This window comes from Vicugna pacos, chromosome 5 (assembly GCF_048564905.1).
Source record: "Vicugna pacos chromosome 5, VicPac4, whole genome shotgun sequence".
Taxonomy (NCBI): Eukaryota; Metazoa; Chordata; class Mammalia; order Artiodactyla; family Camelidae; genus Vicugna; species Vicugna pacos.
This window is the reverse complement of record NC_132991.1, coordinates 54,161,293-54,186,726: the sequence shown is the minus strand read 5'-3', so window position 1 is coordinate 54,186,726 and position 25,434 is coordinate 54,161,293. Positions and strand designations below refer to the sequence as shown.

Genomic DNA, 25,434 nt, shown 5'->3' with positions numbered 1-25,434 from the left:
CATCATGAAATTAAGGGATTCTAATTCCACATATTCATAAACACAGTAAAAGTGAGACTTAAATGATTCACAAGTATTACTGAGTAATGACTGTGCTGAGCACTGTGGCACACTGGGTGAAGGAAAAAATAAACAATACAGGACTTTTTCCCCAAGAATTTGATCTTTATATTGACAGATACTGATTTCTAATTTAGAGGCATCTAAATTATTACTTCAGAATAACAACAACTAATACTCTTATAGAGTTTATTACATGCCAGATACAGTCCTCATCATTATGTATGTGTCTATACATATGTCTACGTGTATATATGTACATAGCAATCTTAAATAATAATAAGTACTATTACTGCTTCAACTTTACAAGTGAACAAGTTGAGCACAAAAATACCATTACTTACACAAGATCCACAGCTGAATGACAACAAATCTGGGTTTTGAACTCACATATCTGACTCCACATTTCACAGTGTTAGTCCTTTCATACAGTCTTGTCAGCACAGAATACATACATACACGCAAACCCTTTAACAGATGCAGAAACTAAGTATCAAAGAGTTAAATGAATTGCCATACATGACCCAGTTAGTTAAAAAGTCAGCTGTTTGGCAACTCATTGGTTATGGCTGCTGAAGACACTTAACACTAGATCCACTATGTTTTCATTAATGATCTAACTTAGCTGAACACTCCGCACAGTCCTGGCCACAATGTAAAGCAGGGGATTCCTTCAGGTGCACATTCTGACATCACCGCTAATCCTTGAAGTTCAAGATGTCAGACAATCCGCTTGTAGTTATCACCACAAATGACCTGCTATTTGCTGTGTTTTCTGTTTTTACACTGAAAATTTTTCTAATAGGGGCTCTAAAGAACTTAAAGGGTAGTATCCCTTTCTGAAGAATCCTAATATAAAACGGTAGCTCTAAATAACGACGCCATTACCACTGTTCAACCAACACGTTAGAGATACAGTCACAAGCCTCTGTGGGCTTCGCAGTAAATGTTCAATGAAGTTACTGTCTTTCAGGTGAAGTGTTTACATGGAAAGCCATTACATTAAAACATGCCATTGCTAACTGTATGTAAGATAAATCAAATTTAATAAAATTTTACAATTCACCTTTCTTTTTAGAAAGATGTAACTAGTGAAACTTGAGCTGCAGTAGATTGTTTCTGTAAATTGCGTAATACAAGAGTCTACTTTTCAGATTAAAAAAAAGTTACAAATACAAACAGGTTTTCTTAGTCTCCATAGTCCCCAAACAGCTAAATGAAGACAGTTTCTACTATATCTATTTCTCATAACAATTACATTTATTCTGTACTCTGTGTGTGTGAATGAGAAAATAATTTGGGAAGGATGTGGAGATTTCCAAATATCCCAGCACAGGATAATTGTGCATAACCTCTTCAGGAGCAATATTTCAGAGGTACAGGGCAGCTGGAAGTTGGTCATTACATGATTTAATAGCCTTGACAAGATGCGGCGCTCACTAAAAGATCAAAATACTAAGGGAAATGCCTTTTATCCACTGAAGATCCAATATCTGCCACTCCCTCCAGATTGAAAATTGAGGACAGGGCTGTTTAGACTAATATTCTCTCTCTCTTTTTTAGAATGGTAAGGACATAAAGTTTATTATGCTCGTGAGTCAGTAATTTCAAATGAAACCAGCCATTTCTGATCCCAGAGTGAGAACTAGAAGGTCACAAAGAAACTTAATAGTTGGATGTGGGCCCAAATGTGCTGCCTTTCATAAATACAGACAATGGTACTCATACACCAGTAGCACTCATGGGTGGTGATTTTTTCTTTCCTTCAGTAATGGTGACAGATTTGTACTAATGCACTCACACTACCTTGCCAGGGCCCTTTTTCTGACCAGTAATATGCCATTTGTCAGACTCCTAGTGGGGCAGATTGCAGCCTGCGGATGTGAATCAGAGCAGAGCCAAGAGCCCCCACGTGGGAAGCCAGCCCTGACTCAATACAATGCACTAATTAGCCAAGCTCCGCAGCTACACAGTCATATGCTAGCTACTCAGACAACTGGACGAAAGAGGGCATGTCTGCTTAGAACAATTTCAGAAAATTCGTGTAGAGAAGGGTTCATCTGCTGCCTTAGACTGTTGGAAAATATAAAACTTAAAATGAAACCACTATTGAAATTTGAAGTGAGCCATATGGACATCAGTGTATTATATAAATCACCCTATATGATTAACTAAAATCTATTTCTGTTATTGACTGGCAGGGAAATAAAGAAAAATCCTAAAATAATGCCAGTTAACTAAAAGAAAACAGTTCACTGTTAACTGAGAGAGAGTTCTGCTTCTACTGAATTCCTCTAGAATTTTAAGAAAACTGTATTATGATGTCATGTCCTTCCTGGTCTCTTTCTGTATGAATATATTTTTACACATCGATCTAGAGACCATTCCAAACAGGTAAGGCTAGTTAGGAGAAGGTTAGACATTTACTATAATAAGAGGAGACTACTTAGATAAATTCTGAATTCCTTAATATGATTTTAAATCTAAGCTTTGCTCCTTCCACTTCCTATTCTTTCCCTTGATCTAAATGTTTGAGTTACTTATTTAAGAACAACAGGGATCAACTCAATAGAACTTCCTATTTCCTGGGTACTTTCTTAACAATCCTATAAGGTTCCATTATTATCACCATTTTACTGATATTGAAGCGGAAGCATGAAGAAGTTTATTAAGCTGCCTATACTCACAAAGCTAGTTAATTGGTGAGGTTGAGACTTAAACCAAAGCTGTTGGCTTTTCTAGTTGTTTTTAACCGTTAAGCTATGATTTATCATTTTAAAAATTGTGTGTTCAATAACTTATTTTATGACTAGAGGAGAGTACAGTGTCTTTATTGAGTCAAAATAAAATGTGCTTTTCCTGATACTGCTCTCATACACTCTGGTTAGATAACCTTGCTTTTTGCTTTAATAGCAAGTAATTCTCACAAGTCTCTCCCATAGTTTTTGCTGCCTGGTGTCACCATCAGTGTTGGAGTGTGTCTTGCCCACTAGACAGAGATCACTTTGATGGCATGAGACTGAAATCAAATCCTGACATTTCTTTATAATAGCACCATGCTAGGTGCAGAATAGGGAGATATAAACATTTGTGGAAATAAATGAGTAAATTATTCACCTTCTCCTTAAATGTGCAGTTCAGTGTGATTATACCATGATTTTCATTTTATTTCATGGCTGGAAGACACCAAGCTTTCTTTTGAAAGTTTTAATTTCAGACCCACTTCCAGATGGGTAAAGCTACTTCAAGCACAGAATTCTGGGGGAAGATGATGGATAACTTCTACTCCCTGATTTGAAAGTCTTAAAAATCAAGGGTTCAATTTTAGACATGTTAAATTTGAGAACATAAACAAATATGAAAGTAGGTGGGTGGGTACGTGAGCCTAGGAAAGAGAAATAGAAATGTACAAACAAACAAAAGATACCCAAACACAACATTTTAAAAACTTTCCTAGGTAATTATGGGATGTAATAATACTAAAATCTGATAATACTAAAAAAGACAAGGAAACAGATTCTCCCCTAGAACCTCCAGAAAGGAATTCAGCCCTGCCAAAACCTTGATTTTAGCCCACTGAGACCCTGTGTCAGTTTTCTAACCTACAAAACTATAAGATAATAAGCTTATGTCATTTAAATCACTACATTTGTAGTAATTTGTTACAGTAGTACTATAAAACTACACAAACACTGTATATAATTTATCTGTATATACTGTATAATATATAACAATACATAAACTATTTCATAAATGATAAGCTAATATATTGTAGAATACCAATAGTAAAAAAGTAGTAAAAAAAAAAGAATTAGGTATAGGCTCAAAGAAAAAATTACACAAATCATTAGATGAAATAAATGACTGATACACATAAGCATGACTAATTTTTGAAATTCTGAAAAGTTAACAGAATTGTATGTTAACCAAAAAATTATCTGAAAACAATATTTGAATTCTTACTAGTGAAACAACAGAAATACTGTTATTATCAAAAAGAAAATAGGGACTATCATCATTTAATTGTGTGTCAGTGTAACAAATGCAGGTGTATAAGTAAACAATATTTTCAAATAAAAACTTCAGTGAGAAAAGATTTTTAATATTTAGAAATGATTCATTTTTACACCTGGAATGCAAGTCAAATAAATGAATAAAAACGTAGGATAATTAAAGGCAAAGTAAAAATCAATAGCTTTTCTATATAGTAGTGGTACAGTATATGAGAATAAAATGCTAAGAAAAAAATTAGAAAGTATGGATTGATGATGACAAAATACAGTAACAGCTTAAAATGTATTTATACATTTATACAAAGTATAAATTTTGTATATTTATAAATTTATAAATTTATACAAAGGTAACAATATCACTGCTACATTAAAATTATTGAATTGAGGTCTATTTGGGGTGGAAAATTAAGATACTATCAATATACAATTTCTATTTTCTACTTTAATGAATTTTTGCTATAAAATTATATTTTTCTGGCATAAAATTTTAAAAAATTAGTATTATACTATTTAATATAAATGTATTATATAATATAAATTTACCATTATAATTAACTATTTCTTGAACATTTGGTAGAATTCACCTGTAACACTTTGGGCCTCATGTTTTATTTTATTTTTTTACAAAGAAGGGATCTTTTACTAACATGCAAAAATTTTTTAATACATATTTGTCTGTTCAAATTTTCTATGTCCTTTGCCTTTAATTGTGGCCTTACCTTTTCAAATAAATTAATTGATTCCACTCATATTTTTAGTCTTGCTCATGCTACATTTTTATTAGTTTCTGTTATTTTGTACTTAAATCCTCCTTTTAATCTGTTTTGTAACCTGTGTCTTCTTTTTTATTCTTGATGATCTTTATCATATTTCTAGTTTTCTTATTAAAAAATTAAAGTTTCATTTTTTGTCGTCTTTGAAATTGTTTATTATCTGTTCATTATTTTTTGCCCTATGACCAACATTATCATCTTTTTTTAGCCTATTCTTGCTTGTCTATTTTTCAAAATTGTGTAGTGTCTGATTAGCTCATTTAATTTTGTATTTTATGTTTCCAAAGAAATATATTTAGAGCTGTAAATTACTCTGAGCACTGTTTTAGCTGAACCACAAGTTTTGTCAGGCTGTATTTTTCAATCATGTAGATTTAAGTGTAATTTTATTATGATTTATTTTTAAATATGTTTTAATTAATTTTATTTTCAAATATGTGTAATTTTTTAGCCATCCCTTAAGAAATATTTCCTTAAGAATTTTTTACACAGGCCCACTTTGGGACACACAAAGGCCTTAAGAATTTTTTACACAGGCCCACTTTGGGACACACAAAAGAATATATACCACTGTATTATTTGCTTTGGGAGGGAACTGGCATCAACCAGTGTACCTGTCACTTAGAGCATATAGGTAAAATGTGGTAAATCAAAGTCTCAGCATATCGTGTGACTTCTAGAATCAACAGCTTTGATGTACATGTATAACATAAAATGATCTTAAAAACATAATGCTTAATAAAAATTATGAAAACAAATATCCTATACAATAGAAATATGTATATTGGATATAAGATCCTTTTTATAAGAACATATAAAAACAAAAGGATGGACCATGGTTGCCCACGGGAAAAGAGAATGAAGTGGGGTAGATTTTTGAAGATTTATTTTTGCTGTGTATAAAAATTCTAGGCAAATTGTTTTCTTTTTCTTCTGTTTTTAAGGTTATTCTATTTTCTCCCAATTTTTATCATTTTTGTTATTCATCATTGTTATTTTTGTTATTTTGAAGGTAATATGTCTTTGTTTTCTCTCTGCTTTAAACTTCTTCTATTTCATTCAGTTTTCAGCACTGTCCTATAATGTTCCAAGTTATGATTTTATTTATGTTTCTTTTCTTAAGGTTTCTGAATTTCTTGAACTATGGGAAATTCACCAATATTATCTCTTCAGACAGTTCTCATGTCCTTTTTTCTTTCTCAACTCTCAAAAAATTCTGGTCTACACTTGTTAGAATGTTTGATATTGCCCTCAATGTCTTAGCTGTTCTATGCTGTTATTTTTGCTATTTTCCCCCGGTCTCTCACTTCAGTGGTCTGTCTTTACCTGTCTTTGTATTCACTATTTCTGTCTTCTGCTCTGACCAGTCTGTTGTTAAACATTAAATCTAATTTCAGATACTGCATTTTCCAGTTCTAGGATACTATTTTGTGTCTTTTTTTGGAAATTTCATTTATCTGTTGAAATCCTTGCATTTTAATCTATTTTGTCCATTTTCTTTCTAATTTCTTTAATATTTTATAAGTTATTTTACATCTATATAATTATAGGTTTGCTTCTAATGGCTGTTTTTGTCTTGATTATGGGTCTAATTTTAATCACTCTTTACACATCTGATTTTTTTTTCACATTTAGGCTGAATAATCTGTTTAAAAACAAGAGATTCAAGTAAGTATTATTTTTCCAGAACATAAAAATTCCTTTCTTTTGTAAAATCTAAGAGATGCTGTTTTCATTTCAGTGGGACTTTTGCTGAATTAGGGCTTTGTTACAATGAAATTATTTAAGTTCACCTGTGCTTTAAAAGGTCTTGAGGGCACATTTTATATTGTGCATATCATAGAACCCTCCCTATTGTATCTAAGCATTGTCATTGATCATGTCCCCCACACCTCTTCCCACCTACCTCTCACCCTCCTTTCCTCCCTTCTCTGTGGAAAAGATCCCCAGTCGCCCATACTACCACCACTGTATTCAGCAAAAGTCAATGGAAAGTCTCAGCAAGAAGATATAATAGCTCCCCTTTGGACACACTAAATTCCAACCCATCATGCCAACCCAAATGGTTTTAACCTTCTGCTGGTTTCTCTTTTCCCTGTAGAGTCCCCTTTTCCATGGCAGATCCAATCCTCTAGTCACCTATCCCATAACTCAGCAAATCCATCTAGTGAGCAATTACTACTCATCTAGGAAGGGCTCATTCTTAACTGAAAATTATTTCATTCAAACACCTTTTTATATAAAAATTTTGTTTTTAAAATATGTATGTAATTTTCCAGTTGTTACCTGGAAACAACTTCTCTAAGCTTCTATATCCTTAAAAAAAAAGTAAAACTTAAATTTATAAAGTTCTAAACAGCATTACAGTCTATTTTATTTCTGCTTTGGATATATTAACTCCAGCATCCTTTCTTGTTTGGTTCCAATGTTCAGATTTGTTTTAACTGTATGGATTCACCATATATTTTGTTCTTTTAAGTGATTTTTGAGAAAAAAATTGCTTATACTCTAACAGCTTTCCCTGGAAATATGAACAGCTATATTTGTAGTTTTTTAATTACTTTCTTTCATTGCTTCACTTGTATTTGTTTTTTGGCTGTCAATAGGTTACTGTTAGTATGAGTTCTTTTTCACTCATGAAAATTAACCTTTGGCAGCCCCAGACTATCTAAAATTGTGTTACTAATGTGTTTCACCTAAAATAGCAAGAAAATTTTCTTCAGAGATAGAATGTCTATATTCATACTGAAAAATATGGTAGGCAAAGCCATAAAATACAACTGATAACAGAATGTCTAGTATGGCTGAGGAACTGAATTTTAATTTTAATTAATTTAAACTTAATAGCTACATGTAACTGGTGGCTGTCATATTGGACAGTGCAGATCTAACAGGTCTCTCTAGAAAGTATATTAGGATTTGTCTTTGTATCAATTTGTAAATCTATTATATTGCTTGCCAGAGGCAGGGACTTGACACCTATGCTCTAACCAAGCCTGCCCATATTTCACATGTTGAGGTTGTTTATTTTAACTGTCAATGGGCCTAATTTTCCCATATCTAGCATGTTAATTTCTCTGGAGCTTGAATACCACATTGAACATCAATCCAGTGACTTGGAACAATTCTAATTTGTTCCCTTTAAACTATTTCACTGGAGGCTGGCTTCTACTCTCTAGACCTTCAGCCACTTGCTGGAGTACTACTGTGATTTACTTCCTGGCCTAGGGTCATGGTACTGCACTTAGCCTGTTACCAAAACCCTTATTCCTTCCACCTCAAGGAACTTCTACATACTGATTGTCACACTCCTTTAGACAAAGCATATGGATTACAAATTATCCTTGTGACCCATCACTTACTATTCCTATGTAATCTAAGTATTATTTTTCTCATTCTAACTATCCCCATTAAACTCATTTCCTCTTAAATAATGAGACTAGGTACCTGGCTAGAATTCAGCACAGGAGCTTTGGTTGATGGATAGATGTGAAATTAGAAGAAAGGACATGGTAAAAAATCAAGTACTAAAGAGCATTGATGAATGAATTGATTACCTTTAATACAAAGAGATTACTGAGTTCCCAATATTGAACTGGGAAAAAGAAGCATTTATTTCACTTACAATTTCTCAATTTTCTCACTTCAAGAATATTTAATGTCTTTTATTTGCTCTTTTATCAAATAAATCACTAATTTAAAACTTTACAGAAGCTATCTCCACTACCTGCTACTCTGGCTGCATAAAATTGCCTTTTCAAGAGTACAATCCTACTACTGAAGAAGCCCATGATAGTAAAGTATCTATTCAGTTAATATTAATTAAGCATACCTTGAAATTTTGCTAGAAAAAGGACTGCTTTATAGACATTCTGGACTCAGTTCATTAAAAAAAGTAATTGCTCTATTAATGGTTTGGGGTTATTCTCTTGTGTAAGTGAATAAAATTAGAACTGAATTATTTATTAAAAAAGAATGATTTATGGAGCTTTAAGGGCACATGTAAGTTTAAAGGATTCCATTTTTCACTGTCTTTTAAAGATACACCGTTGTGGTTCAACATTTAAAATCTGCAATTTTGATGCTAAAATCAGAGAACTTTATTAATCTCAAAAATAGACATCAGTTCTATAGTAATAGCCCATCAGCCCAAAGTGACATATATATCATAAAAGCATTTTTAGAATTTTTACACAGAATTAAAAAGAACTTCTTTATGTATAAATCTGATGAAAGATACAGTGAATATTTGAATCTAATTTTAGTCACATACTTGCAGCCACTTCATGCATAATTTTCTAATGCCACTAAACTAAAACAGCATATGGATTATATTTTTAGGCAATCTAAAAAAAAATGTTGAGCAAAAAAAAATCTGCAAATCTAAGTGGAAAGAATACATTAAGACTTTCTATCAATACAGAAAGTGGTGTTACTCTTCTTAATAATTATAGTAAGGGATGTAATGTGAAAATAAATTCAGAGGAAACCAGGAAAATTCTACACAAGTAGTGTAAATTTGGAGAAATAATTCCTGTTCACTTATATGATGTCAACTTTCATACTTTGAGATTTTCATAATATTTTCCTTTTCATATGAAAGTAAAGTAAATCCTTTAGACCTAGATAATTTTAATTTCAAACCTCATTACTTCAACTCTATATACGTATTTTTTATTTAATGGTTTGGATACCCAATTTAAAATCTCCATTTCATTAATATGTATAAACACAGAAAGAAAAAAGATTTTAGAATGAACATCTGGCTGAGAGAAAAGCGCAACCCTGAAATCACTGTGAGTGACCACACTTCAGTGATTAAAAAATTAATATTAGGATCCAAAGGGATACCTAAAAGGGAAGAAGTTTTTAATAATAAGACATAGTTGGCAGTATACAAATTTAGATAGTCCTTCTATTTTGAGGAAAAAAGTGAAACTTCTACAGAGAAATGGGTTTCGAGAGATGTTGTTTTTATCCATAAGGAGAGTAAATGAAAGATATTATGTACATTATATGAAGATACAAAGATGTGTATGCTTATTTTCAAAAAATTGATAATATTCAACTTCTTTAATATAAAATGTTCTTACAAGTAAACATTATAGTGTTACTATAATAAATATTATTTCAGCAAAATCCATTTTATTACCAAAGTCTTAAGAAAATATAAGACAAAAGCTCAAATGATTTTTAGCATGGGATATTCATTTATTTAAGTGTCAGAATTCAGTGTCTGCTACAGACAAATTACCTGACTAAGTGCTGTGGGTTCTCCCAGATAAATACAACTTGGTGCTGACCTTAATTAATTTGCAATGGGGAAGAAAAATATGAATAGTAAGCGAATGGAGTAAGAGCAATTCCAAAGCCAAAGTGTGATAGGAAGCAAAACTAAAGAAGAGAAGTATCAATTACAGTTAGGAAAACAGGAGACTCACTGAAATATGGCTTGAGTAGTGCGGGCAGATTTTTGCAAGGTAGAAATAAATCTGTGACAGAATCATAGAGGGTGAGTATACTGAGGAGAGTCATCCTAAAACAGAGTAGGACAGGAGGCAGTGAATTTCTAAAAACTATTTTGTCTGCTTATACAAATTGGTTACATTCCAAAATTATCATTTTCAATAACTTCAAGTTTCAAATAAGTCCATATCTAGATGAGGAAACCCAAAGCAATATTTTTCCCTTCTTTATAGTAAGTGTGCATTTTAAGAAGATGCTCTGGACAACCTTATCTCACAAACAATAGGCATAAGAAAGTATCAATCTCTGTAAATACCTAGGGGCTTCATGATACTACTGACTCAAATGTTTTTGCCAGTTGATTTTGAGGTGCTTGTATTCATATGTTTAGTAAAGATATAATCATGGATAAATAAAACTTCTTTCTGTAGAGAACTAACCAAGAATTGAAAATATTTCATTCATTTATACAAACTTCAAAGGCTCTGAATTGCTTCAAATATGAGTTGTTCTATTCAGAATTATGGGTAATTTTATACGTATGAATAACTGTAAATTTTTTTAAAAGATGCAGGTAATAATGAAAAAAATTGACAAGAAGAAAAAAATGCATTTGTATAAATTAAATGAATAAAAGTGCACTTAAGCACACTCTGGAGTAACCAACATCAGTGTATGATATAAATGGAAAAAGTATATAATGAATGTGAGGAAATGAAAGTTCATTTCCCATAATTCCATTCTACAATTTAATCAATGTTGATGTATTACATGAATTCATATGAGGCTTATAATCCATAAATAGTAAACTAAAATAAAATGCAACAAATATTTTAAAAATTGAATTTAATATGTAGAGATAAACCTCAAATCAATTATTATTAGTAACAGCCAGCTAGCTAAGTATTATTTCAGAGGCCCTCTAGCTTAATATAAGCTAGGCTAAATTAATAATGTAATCACATTTTATACAAGGAACATTTACAGATACAGCTGCCACAAATTATTTTCAGGGAAATCAGGTATGAGAGTTTAGTATTTTAAAATAATTTTAAAGACACAACATTGTAAAATACTGTAACTCAATAAAAAATGTTTAAAAAATAAAAAACAAAATAAAATAATTTTAAAGAATTATAGATTTAAATAAAAGAAACTGATAGGATTATTAATTTTTAAGAATAAAAAAACAAGAGTCCTGGTAAAAATTAATGCATCATCATTCCTTTGGAAGATATCTGCAAGACTTCTACAAAGTCTACATTTTTGAATCACCTGTATATTACAAAAGATTAGCAGCTGTGAGTGGACTACTTTCACATTGCCTGGAATATATTTTCTGAGTTGACACGTAATTAGCAGTTGGGCTGTGGTAACAGAGAACTGCTTAACTGAAATTTATAGGAAAGGAGAAACAGTATGGAATATATGGAATTATAATGTTGTCCCTGCTGCCACCACTCGTTTGCTCTAACATAAAGCTATGGTGACTCAGCTGACAGGCAATTATAACCATTTTTACCCCATAATCTAAAAACTGAGTAATTGAAAAAAAGAGGTAAGTAGGTAGATAGATGGATGTAGATCAATCGATCGACCAATCTGTCTATCTCGTAATTATGAATTTCAGACAGTAAATCTCACACAGGTGACAAATGGAAGACTATTTTAGAGAAATAATTATTCTGTGTCTACCTGCAATGTTGCTTTGTGACATTAGGTAAGTTATTCTTTTTCCTTTCTCTAAGTGTGGCTTCTCATTTTCTATTAGGGTAAAAAGCTCATTAAACTGCATAACAATTTAGAATGCTGGATGTTATTTTGAATGTCTAGATAATGCTCTCTAAATATGAAAGTAAACATATCTGTGATTTTTGAAGTTAAGATCTGATTCAACTTCAAACTTCATTTGAATTGTTCTTAATTAAAAATAAAACTGTGAAGTATTAAATACATTATTTGATATTAACTTGTATAAATGTTTAAGTATTATTCACCTGTTTTAACTGCTTAATTTGTACAGTGACAAAAGTAAAATAAAAATTATCTTAAATAGTTTTTAAAATGCTATTATATACATTATACCAGAAACTAACTTTTAAGTTTGGGAATCCAGTCTGTCACCAAGTTGTACATATTTTTAAAAGGCATTTAATTTTCGGATGATGTCACAAAATATAATCAATTACAGGTTCCATGTCTGGATTCTCCTTCTCTGTTCAATTCTCCATATTAAAATATCCTAGAATCAACCTAGAATCATAAATACACAGTTCTGGCTGTGTTAAATAATTATTTAGTTAAAATTTCTAAGAGATAGCCCAATGTTTTAAACACAAGTTTAGGAAATACTGCCTTAATCTCATGGCTTTAAAATCCACATATATTCATTCTTTCAAAGAGATTTATGAAATGTCCACTAAGTGCCAGGAACTCTTCCGGGCACTAAGAATATGACCGTGAATAAAACAGACAAGATTTCTCCCCTCATGGAACTAATGTTATAGCTTGGAGTAAATATAGCGAAACATTTAAAAAAGATGATAGTCGATGTAATAATAAGAGGTGTAAGTACCAACAAAGTGCATTAAGGAGAATAGGGAATTCTAGGATGTATGGTAAGTGAGACTGGTCATTTTATATAAGGTACTCAGGGAGGAAATTTCTGGCAAGATAACAATAAGAAAGTGAAGAAATAAACCAGGAAACATTTGAAGAAGTGGGACCAGAGAAATTCCAAAAGCTTGGTGATGAGAGCATGCTTCACCTGTCTAACGAATAGAAAGGAGGTCCAGGTGGTGGGAGCAGAACAAGCAAGAGGCACCATGGTGGACAATGACAGTAGAGAGGGAACAGAAACAGTGAGGAGACTGGTGGACCATTCTAAGGACTTTGGTTTTACTATGGAGTTATTGAAGAAAAGTGCCATGTCCTAAGTTAAGTTTTAAGAGGGTTAATTTGGTTACTACTTTAAGAACAACAGGAGGGCAAGGGTGGAAAATAGGGAAGCCAAATAGGACATACTGAAAAATACTACAAGCAAAAATATAATTATTTGGACAAGGGGGAGAGTAAAGTAAGAATTGGTAATATTCTTGGCATAATTGGGAGTTAAGACAGAATTTGAAGGTAATTTAGATTTGGTATATGAGAAAGAGAGCAGTTAAAATAACTCCAATGTCTTTGATCAGAACTACTGAAGGAATAGTACTGCCATTTTCTGAGATGGAATATAGATTGGATAGAGCTAATCTGCAATAAAATCAGGTTTTTTTTTCAACATATTAAGTTCAAGGTTTTTTTTTTTTAAACTTTTTTAGCTGTGAATATAAAGATGTTGAGAAAATAGCTGTATATACAAATCTAGAGTCTGGAAAGAAATCCAGAGTTAAGATATAAATTTGTGGTTTGCAGTACACAAAGGATATTTAAAGACAAAATTAGTGTAAACAAGAGAAGCTAAGATAAGGACTGAGTCCCAGTATATTCCAAGTTTACAAGTGGAAATTAGAAGGAATTAGTATAAGAAACAGAAAAGGAGTACTGGTAATTTAGAAAACTCTAAAGATAGTGATGTCCAGAAGTCAAGTTTCAGTAAGTAGAAAGTTATCAACTACTCACTGATTTTTGTAATTGAAGGTCTCTGATGATTCTAGTAAGAGTTGTGTCTATAGATGGGAGGTAGAAGAAATATGACTGGAGTTGATTTAATAGAGAATGGAGAGTGATGTCAGGAAGATGGCTAAATAAGGTGTCCCTCACTCATCTGCCCCCCAAGAACAATAATTTGGCATCCATCCATAGACAAAAGCACTTTTGTTGGAGCTTGGGGGATCCAAGTAGGAGACTGTGAAACCATGGTGCAGTCCAAGACTAAGGAAAGCCATTTGAGAAAGGTAGGCTTGTAGCTCCGTGTGTAACTCACTAGTCTTGTTCCAGGCTATCAATTGGGAAACATCGCTGTATGCCTGAGGGCACAGCTGAAGCCCTATTTAACCTTGATTCTGTCACCAGAACCATAGGCCAAGAGACCCAGTAGGAGTCATGCCCACCTGTATATTGAGCGATAGGTACACAGATCTTGGTCCCCACTCTGGAACCTGAAGTAGCCTGTGAACCAGTTCCAGCCCCTCTCTGCTTTGGTCTGGCAGCCCCAAAGAGGTAAATCCTCCAAATTCTATCAGACTGTAGATTTTGAAAGGGCCCTAACTAGGCTCCAGCTTGCCCCAGCTGCAGTCCACAAACAATAGTATTACAACAGGAATGAGTCAGGTGACACTCCTGTCTGTACCCTAGAAGATCCTGAGAGGGCACCATTCTTAGCCCCATGAGCAATTCTGCTGATACAGGGAACTGGAAGTCCTAGCAAGAACAATTAGGCAAAAAACCCCAAAACAGACAATCAAAAAACCCCACAAGAAATAAAAGGCATACAAATCAGAAAGAAATAAGTGAAGTCTGCATTTGCAGATGACATGATCTTACATATAGAAAACCCTAAAGATTCCACAAAAAAATTGTTAGAACTAGTTCAGGAAAACTGTATGACACAAAATCAATATGCAAAAGTCAGCTGCATTCTTATACATTAACAGTAAAATAGCAGAAAGAGAAATTTTTAAATCTTAATTACAACAGCATCAAAAACAATAAAATACTTAGAAACAAATTTAACCAAGAAGGTGAAAGATTTGTACACTGAAAACTATAAGACACTGTTCAAAGAAATTTCAAAAGAAAATCCAATGTTTGCAGGTCAGAAGAATATTGTTAAAATGTCTATATTTCCTGAAGCCATTTATATATTCAGTGCAACCTTTACCAAAATTCCAAATGCATTTTTTTACAGAAGTAGGAAAAAATCCTAAAATTCATATGGAACCACAAAAGGCCCTGAATAGCTAAAGCAATATTAATAAAGAAGGACAAAACTGGAGGAATAATACTTTCTAATTTCAAACTATACTTTAAGTTATAGTAATCAAAACAGTTTGTTACTTGCATAAAAATAGCCATATAAACTCACAGAAGAGAATCAAGAGCCCAGAAATAAACCCATGCATATGTGGTCAACTAACAGTGAACACAGGAGTCAAGAATACTCAATGGGAAAGGGGCAGTCTTTTCAATAAAAGGTGTTGGGAAAACTGGATATTCACATGCAAAAGAATGAAACTGAACCCCACATTACTCACAACAATCAATCTGAAATGGATTCAAGATTGAAATGTAAGACCTAAAACTGTAAAACTTTTAAAAGAGAATGTAGGGAGAAAGCTCCTTGACATTGGTTTTGACAGTGTTTTTTGGGATATGACATTAAAAGTAAAAGCAGGAATAAATAAATGGGACGACATCAAATATCAAACTAAGTTTTCACATGGCAAAAGGAATATTAAAATGAAAAGGTCACCTGTGGAATGGGAGAAAATGTTTGCAAACAATGTATCAGATAAAAAGTTCATATCTAAAATATACAAGAACCTTATACAACTCAACAGAAAAAAGAAAACCAATTTGAAAATGGGCATAAGACCTAAATAGACATTTCTCCAAAAGAGACATAGAAACGGTCAACAGGTACATGAAAAGATGCTAAACATCACTAATCTTCAGGGAAAGGTAGTCAAAATCATAATGAGATACCACCTCACACCTGTTGGAATGTCTATCATCAAAAAGACAAAAGATGAAAACAGTATCTTTAAGAGTTATCTGCACCTGCATGATTCATATTATTTACAACAGTCAACACATAGAAATAACCTAAGTATCCATCAACAGCTAAATAGATTTTGTAAAATATGGTTACACATACAATGGAATACTGCCCAGCCATAAAAAAGAAGGAAATTCTGCCATTTGCCACAACAGTGATGGACCTGAAGGGCATTATGTTATGTAAAATAAGTCAGACAAGAAAGACAAATACAGTTGACCCTTGAACAAAGAAGGATTTGGGGCACTGACACTTCATGCACTGGAAAATACGTGCATAACTTATAGTCAGCCCTCCATATCAGGTTCCTTCCTATGTGTGCTTCCAAGTCCATGGATTCGAACAACCATGGACTGTATAGAACTGTAGGATCTACTATTGAAAAAAAAATCTGTGTATAAGTAGACCTGTGCAATTCAAACCTCTGTCATTCAAGGGTCAACTACACTGCAGGCTCTCACTTATATGCAGAATCTTAAAAAATCAAAACTTATAGTTACTTTGTATCTTAATAAAGCAAGAAGAGAAAAGATAGAATGGAAAAATAGAAGTGAAATCAGGGAGTACAGAGAGCTGTTTTAAGGAATTTTGTGGAATAGGTCACCAGAAATATGGGTGATACCTGAAGGAGGATGTAGGCTCAAAGAGGAGGATGTTTATTAAGAAAACAGTTGTAAAAGTAAGTTAATGTTCCAAATATTACAAATTAATATTAATTTGTAAGAGGGAAAAATAATAACACAGAAGAGAGGACAATTTCTGAGGTAATCTCTTTGAATAGGCTAGAGGGTGAGGGATGAGATTCAGTGCACAAATGAATGGGTTAGCCTTTCCCATGAGTATGTAGAATTATCTGTAGTAACAGAGGAGCTGGCAGAGTATATCAGTGCTAGATTTGGGAGGTTGGTAGATTTACTGTTGGAGAGGTCCAAATTCTTTTATACTGATACATTTTTTTTCTCCAATGAAACAGAAATCAAGGTTATCAACTAAGAAAGAAGGAAGATAGAGGTGCTGAAAGTTGGAAGATACAGGAGGTGTTAAAAAGTTGTCTGGACTGTGGAAGAATGACTTGGCAATGGAAATTCAGCAGGCTGCCCAGAGGGCACTTGAATTTAATGGCTATGAATTTAAATTGAAACATGTAAGCATGGTTGTTTATTTTCAGCCATATTCATTTGCCCAGCAGCAGGTATAAAGTAAGAAAAGGGTTGGATTTAATTTGTGTCTAGAGTTTGCCAAGCAAGAAATATGAAGAGTGAAGAGGATAAATGAGTAAAGACTATACAGAAGAAAAGGACCATCATTATGAGAGGTCTGGAGGGAAAAGGAAGAAAAATAAATCAAATATTACTGAAAGAACTGTTGGACTCCATGTATAGAGAGGAACCATTAGGAAGCTAGACAATGGTGTTTGGGGAATAGAAAGTTTGAATTTGAGTTTATGGAGGGGGTTATAAGATCTAGATGGTGACACTGCAAGCATGTAGGTTAAATGAAGATTATTCAGGCAAAAAAGTTCTGAAGCTAAGGTATGGGAAGGATTGTCTATGCCAATATTCCAAATTACAATAATTGTGACAAGAATAGTATTAGAGAGAGAGATAGTAAACTGTGACCTAAAATCTTTGGGAGAGTAATCTGAGAATCTGTAAAGGGCTACAATGAGGAGCTACAGCAAGTAATATAGTTCAGTAATTTGTGCTCAAAGTTAGGGATCTTTAAGGAAAGAGCATATTCTGGAAGCAGTGACATCAGAGGACAACTCCCTCATCTATATGTACTATATACCTGGATGTATTCTATACCTGGAGGTACTACTCTTCAAGACTTACAAGTATCAAATGCCAACAGCTCACCAAGCTGCATGCATAGCACTGACTGCTCCTCTTACTTGCATGGTTTTATACATAAATGCTTCTCTGGGTTTTGAATGGCTTTTTCAATCTTTTTTATGGCCAATGGAAAACTCTGGATTATCTTCCCCACCCCCACAAAAAGTCCTGCTTCTCCTATGCCTTCTCTATCTCAATAAATGCCATTTCTAGCTCCCAAGTTACTCAAGACAAATAATTCCAGAAGTTATTTTGATACCCCTCTTTCTCTCGTTCCTTAAATCTTACCCATCAACAAGTTCTTCAACTTTGTCCTCAAAACAAATCTAACCTCCATTCCATTTCCAGTGTTAAAATCCTAATTCAAGTAGAGTCCAACTCTACTCTTGCCATTCTTGTTTTCTTTCTGTTCCTCTACATGTGAGAATTATTTTAATTTCACTTTAGGGTCTTTTACACTTTGTGCTCCTTCTGTCTGGAATGCTCTCCTCAAAATTGTGTAATGGACTGATTTATTTTTATTATTCAGATATCAAATCAAATATCATCTTCTCAGAAATGCCTTCTTTGATCATTAAATCAAAAGTAGTCTTCCCATTTATCTTTTCACTGGCTATTTAATTGATCGGTTAGCTTGACTGATTTAGGAATATTTAACCTCACCTGAAATTATATTGTCTGTCTCCCCATTCTAGAATGTACACTCCACAAACCCACACTACTTACCTTTTTATCTTCAGTTCCTAGTTCAGTACCTAATATATGGTTAGTTCCAATAAACATTTGCTGAATACATGAGTGAATTACTAGTTCAACTCCCAACAATGTTAAAGTGACCTCTGTGCAGCTGAAAGAATTAATAATAGAAGGTTTGGGGAACACAGAGTCTATTTTAACTTCTTTGTTTTGTGGACATTTTACCTCTCCAGATTTCAGTTTTCTTATCCAAAAGAGGAACTTAAATGCTTAAAATGAATTTTTGACAAATGCTTCCTCCTGACCTAAAACTCAATCACTATAAATTATAAATGATTTTGACTGGATTTTAAAATAAGACATTTGAATGACCTAGAATTTTGTCCTAAGTTCAAATGAGGGAGAAAAGAAGTTATCTTACCATTTAATTTACCATGATCATAAATTTTCAAAACCAGTGAGGCTCATGGATAGGCCCTCAAATCTGTATGTGGCTGTTTGATCAATCTGGCAAATCAGCGTTTAGTTGGAAGCACACATGGAGCAACCTTATGCCAGCCTGTGTCTTGCCAACAGACATAACTGTTCTGGGTCATTATATTGCCAGTACTTTGACACATTTTTGCCAACACAGGGCCATGACTCAGACCTGAACACAACTGAAAGCCCCAAGATATTGGCTTTTCTCACTGCTGGTACTTCTGCAAAGAGGAATGAAGACTCCAGGCCAAGGCTATGATCCATGATGAGAAGGCAAGTATTACAGCTGGTATGTGTTTTCCATTATCCTAGTTGAGGGTCATTTTTCATGTCAGACTAAATGTGCCAGTTGTTTGTCTAAAGCTTTTGGGTTGCCTAATGCTGTTTCAGAAAATGTACATTTTTTTTAACCACATTAGGATTCTAATGCTAATTTTTTTTGGCTCTGAATAACTAAGCAGAGGGTACTTTTGATGCTTATTTAAATAACAACTCCACCCTTCTTGTCTCTTTTGGAAAGACAAGCTGGCCAAAGCTTCTATAGCCCATCTAACATCAACAAGAACTGGGCATTTTACTGAGGTCTGTTTTGCTGGCTGTAGTATCCAGAGGGTCCCAGAACATTAGCCTGAACTCCTTAATTTGGCATCTCTTGCAAGCTGTCCTTAAAAAGACCTCCAGTGAGGATGTTTCTGATCAGAATTTCAGTCTAGCAGCAATTCTGTTAGAAAAAAACAACCTGAACTGGTCTGGCTGCTGCACTCAATTGCTATTATCATAAACACTGACACTTTCTCCCCCCCAACCCCCAACCCCCAGAAAAGAGAAAGATATTTTTCACCCATTTCATGAATTGTGTTTTATATTATGGTATGCTTTAGAAAATACTTGCAAAGTAGATATGCATTGTCACCTAAGACACTTAGAGCAGAGTAAAACACTGAAAGTAAAACAGAATTGTCTTAATAGCCAAGAACACAAAAATAACCCTCATTTTCCCCTACTATCTCTACAGGAAATATCCTCCACAGAGGGGAAAAATTAATAAATAAAAATAAAGCTTAGACAAGCCAATGGATCCCAGAGGAAGGAAATTTACAAGATATCATCATCACATTGTTCCAGTTGTTAGGTTTCCCTTCTAAGGCTGTCTATGTTCAGTTACTTAAATAAGCTGGTCCATTTAAAACTGCGAGGCATAAAATAGAGCTGCTTTAAATGGGTCACACTCACAATATAACTAAATTTTCTGCTTTTAGACAGGCATGATTTTGATTTTATTTCTTAGGAAGGAAGAGAGTTTTATATACAGGGTTGAGTGCTTTCAACTTAAAAGAAAATTAAGGAAATGAGACTAAATTATAAGTCTTAGGAGTCTGGGATATTTTAGTTACATATAGAAGTGTCAAGCTTGCTATGTTAGAGAAACTGTAAATTCTAACTTAACCTGGAGACAAAGAGAATTAAAACTAATTCATTGATTGATTATACATATTCTGTTTTTTTCCTGAAGTTGAAAAGCTATTAAATATTTCTGAGGACATATGACTTAATAGTTCCATGTACATAAACGTGAGATTTCATTCAAAGTAGAATTCTTGAGCAATTCTCTTTATGGGAACAAGCAGAGCACATCTGGAGATCCCTCTGAGTGTTGATGAAAGGGGCACACATAATACAATCATGGACCCATACAGAGTCACCTTACAATTTACCACTATGGCAATTATCTTGTAAATTTCAGTTAGGTTTATCAAAATGAGTGATTTGATTCCAATATTAGTTATTTCTATTATACAGAATATCACCTCTCTAAAAGTGAGGAATATAAGCATGAATATAATCAAATCATAACCTTTCTAATATTTGTCTTCTCTCTATTGCATCAAAAAAACCCAAGATATTCTGTATTTCTATGTTATTTGTTGTAATTTCTCCATTTTCCTTTCTTATTTTGCTTATTTGTGCTCTCTTCTCTTCTTTGTGAGTTTGATCAGAGGTTTGTTGATTTTATTTACTTTTTCAAAAAACCAACTTTTGGTTCGGCTGATTTTTTGGTTTTTTTTAAAATCTCTATTTATTTATTTCCTCCCTGATCTTTATTATTTCCTTCTTTCTGCTGCCCTTTGGGGTTTTTTTGCTCTTCTTTTTCTAATTCTTTTAGCTGGTAGGTTAGATTGTTTATTTGAGATTGTTCTTCTTTTTTGAGGAAGGCCTGTATCGCTATAGATTTTCCTCTTAGCACTGCCTTTGCTGCATCCCATAAATTTTATGTGGTTGTGCTTTCATTTTCATTTGTCTCAAGGTATTTTTCAATTTCAACTTTGATTTCATCATTGAGACATTGGTTTATTAATAGGATGTTGTTTAATCTCCAGGCTTTCATTTTATTCTCCTTTGTTTTTCTGTAGTTGATTTCTAGTTTCATGGCATTGTGGTCAGTAAAGATGCTTGAGATAATTTCTATCTTCTTAAAATTGTTGAGGTTTCTTTTGTGCCCAAGTACATGACCAATCCTAGAAAATGTTCCCTGTGCATTTGAAAAGAATATATATCCCATTTTGAGAGGTGTAATGCTCTGAAAATATCCACCAAATCTAATTTTTCTATAGTATCATTTAACTTCTCTGTCATCTTATTTATCTTCTGTCTGGAGGATCTGTCCAGTGATGTTAATGTGGTGTTAAAATCTCCGACTATGACTGTATTCCTATCAATTTCCCCCTTTATCTGTTAGTAATTATTTTATGTATTTAGGTGCTCCCATATTGGGTGCATAAATATTAATGAGTGTAATATCCTCATTTTGTATTACTCCTATAATCATTATAAAATATCCTTCTTTATATTTTTTTATGGCCTTTATAACCCAGTAATCCCACTCCTGGGCATATATCCAGAAGGAACCCTACTTCAAAAAGACATCTGCACCCCAATCTTCATAGCAGCATTATTTACAATAGTCAAGACATGGAAACAGCCTAAATGTCCATTAACAGCTGACTGGATAAAGAAGATGTGGTATATTTATACAATGGAATATTATTCAGCCATAAAAACGACAACATAATGCCATTTGCAGCAACATGGATGTCCCTAGAGAATGTCATTCTAAGTGAAGTAAGCCAGAAGGAGAAAGAAAAACACCATATGAGATCGCTCATATGTGGAATCTAAAAAAAAAAGAACATAAATACAAAAAAAAAAAAAAACAGACAGACTCATAGACATAGAAATACAAACTTGTGGTTGCCAAGGGGGCAGGGGGTGGGAAGGGACAGACTGGGAGTTCAAAATTTGTAGATACTGACAGACATATGTAGAATAGATAAACAATATTATACTGTATAGCATAGGGAAATATATACAAGCTCTTGTGGTAGCTCACATCACAAAAAATTTTAAGAATGAATATATGTATGTTCATGTAGAACTGAAAAGTTGTGCTCTACACTGGAAATTGACACAACATTGTAAAATGACTATAACTCAATAAAAAAACTATAAAAAATCCATGATAACCATTAAAATTTTGTATTCAGTAATTTCTAGAAGTTAAAACAAAATAGCAATAATAAATGTTTGCCTCTTGCAGACTATCTTAAAATATAATTGAAGAAAAATAAAAACTTTTATCTGAAAGAGAAAAATGAACACAATGCTATACTGTATATTCCAGCAAAAGAAATATAAATATATAAAAAGACCATTCAGAGAACAGATCTCCCAGATAGACTTGGTATTCCCCAAAGGTAATGGGAAAAGGGTAAAAAGGGAACAAAGGAAGGCAGGAAAAGAAGCAAGGAAAGAAGAAAAGAAGGAAGAAAAGAAAGAAGGAAGTAGGTAGGCTGGGAAGAAAGCAAATGGCAAATCATCTTGATTATTTTCTTTTAATTAAAAAGACTTTTTCCTCATTTTTAATTAAAATGACTGCTTTTAATCACATTCCAAAGTATAACCAAATGTTGAAATGGTTGATGTAAAGTTTAGTAAGTTAGCTTCTTTAAATAAGAACTAGATTTTACCATGTATTATCTTGACAGCAGAAATAATAATCCAAGAATATTGCTAATACCACACTTTTGCTGTTAACTATTATCATCATCATATCACTATGTGACTATCATATCGAAGCATTACTTGGCATATGAACAATCTTACATTTAAAAGAAGAATCACTAATTACATAAATCCTAGTAAATATATGAGGCAGTTGACACTGCATAAATTTCATGTCCATTTCATGCCACTTCCACCTTAAAAGACCATGGCAAATATTTAAAATACAGTACTGTATGTATGTCTCAGAACATAGTTAAAAATAACTACATTGAATTTTGGAATTGCTTTGGTAAGTAATCTACTTTCTGAAAAAATATTTGTCCTTATAGCTGAGCCTCTTTCTAACTCCTTAATTTATTCTCATTTACTCTATCATGCAGCATTTGATACTTTGTGCTTTTAATTTTGTACCTCCTCAGATATTTACAGGGAAAAAAAAGGGTATCTCTTTATTTTAAACTCAATATTGAGGGAACAAGGTTAGATATGAGACCTTTTAGTACATTCTTAGTATAATTATCATTGCATAAATGTGCTCCGTGTTAGGTTTATTTTAACCTAGGCTTTACACATTAATAAACTGTTACATAGGAGGTAAACCAATTTAGAAAGGTTGCTAATATTGTAATAAGAAGATTTTAGGGAGGGAAGCAAGATGGCGGAGTAGAAGGATACTTGTAGCTCACCCTCTCCCACAAATACACCAAAACTCACATCTATGGACCTACTCAGCCAACCAGAGCTGTCAAACTCTGACAGAACATCGCCCTCTTTGAAAGACAAAGATGCAAAAAATCTGGTAGTAGAAAAGGAAAAAAAAAAAAAAAAGGAAGAAAAAGCGAAACAGTGCAGGACAGTCCCGTGGGGAGGGAGCTGCAAAGGAGGACTCACGCTCATTCGCTGGGTCTCCTCTCTCCAAAGGAGAGGCCAGAGGGATGGAAGGGGAGCCTCCGAGGCTCAGATCTGCCCCAAGCACCCCTTGACTGACAGAACTGAGTTAAACAGGCACAAAGGATCCCCGCAACACCCAGCCTGAGATGCGAGCCGGCAGCTGGGACCAGGACAGGCCACTCGAGCGGGGTGGAGGACTGAGGCGGCTGCATTGAGGCAGCCCTGGGGGACTGCAGCGGGCTGTGTGTTGTGGCTGGGAGGGGATATGGAGCAGAACAACCTCAGTTCCCCAAAAATTGCAAGAAAAAAAAGCAAACCAACATGGCTGGTGTGCCCTGCGGGGAGGGGCACAATAGCCTTTGTCTCCTCATACCTGTGCCGCCATTATTGGCGCTTCTCCTGAGAAGAGAGGCAGGGCTCAGCCACAGCCTCCATCTCCTCTTGTGTGCAGTGCCCCAGCAGGAGCAGGGCAGAGACCTGAATCCACACCCAGGGGCTCGGCAATCTCCTAGGCAGGACTGAGACTTGTTTACAGCCCGAGGCAGGCAGGATCTTTCTGCCCTGGCATCTCAGAGAACTTGTGCCACCAAGACAAACAAGGAGCTGAGATTTGGCATGAAGCAGGGGCGGGGCCATTCCACAGTCTTCCCCAAGCCCGCCTATGAAATGCTGACCTGAGGCGGAGTGGGCAGCTGCACAAAGCAGCAGAGCGACCAGTGCTGGGAAAGGGCAGGCGGCAACCCGCTTTCCTGGCAGGAATGCAGCATCTGACCACAGTGCTAGGAGGGGGTGCGATCCGCCCACCTGCCTCCCCACCCCCGAGCGCAGCATCTGACTGAGGCATCAGGTGGGGGAGTAACCTGCCCGCCCACCAGGTAAGAGCTCAGCTCCTGACTCACTGTTAGGAGGGGGTGCGATCTGCTAGCCAACAGCCACTGGGAGCAGCACAGACGAGGGCACCAACAGAGGGCCTCTGGAAACAGCAAGCTGAGCTCGCAAAACAGGGTGAAGACAAAGACCTCTCGATAAAACCATTAAGAGCACACCGTCTCCAGGAGAACTAGACAACTGATACTCCTTAAGCCACAGTGCCAGAGAGAGATGAGCAAGATGAAGAAGCAGAGGAACCACTCCCAATCAAAAGATCAAGAGAAATCCCCTGAAAGCACGATCAATGAAATAGACATTGATGACCTACTAGATCAAGCTTTCATAAAAGAAGTGGTCAAAATACTGAAGGAACTAGAAGAAACGGTGTTTAGAGATATAAAATATGTCAAAAATGAAATAGAAGCTATAAACAACCACTAAAATTAGTAAACTCCTTTGCTGAGATGAGGGCTGCCCTAAAAGCTGTACAAAGCAGGCTAGATAATGCAGAGGAACGAACAAGTGACCTAGAAGACAGGACAACAGAAAGCACCCAATCAGAACAGCTG

At 34.4% G+C, this 25,434-nt stretch overlaps 1 long non-coding RNA gene across 1 annotated transcript; it reads left to right on the top strand.

Moving 5' to 3' along the window:
- The first annotated feature begins 2,392 nt into the window (after positions 1-2,392).
- Positions 2,393-18,086, top strand: LOC140696420 (uncharacterized). Its single transcript, XR_012072724.1, has 3 exons — positions 2,393-2,454; positions 6,482-6,514; positions 17,005-18,086. It is a non-coding gene; the product is annotated as an uncharacterized lncRNA (long non-coding RNA).
- The last annotated feature ends 7,348 nt before the right edge of the window (positions 18,087-25,434 follow it).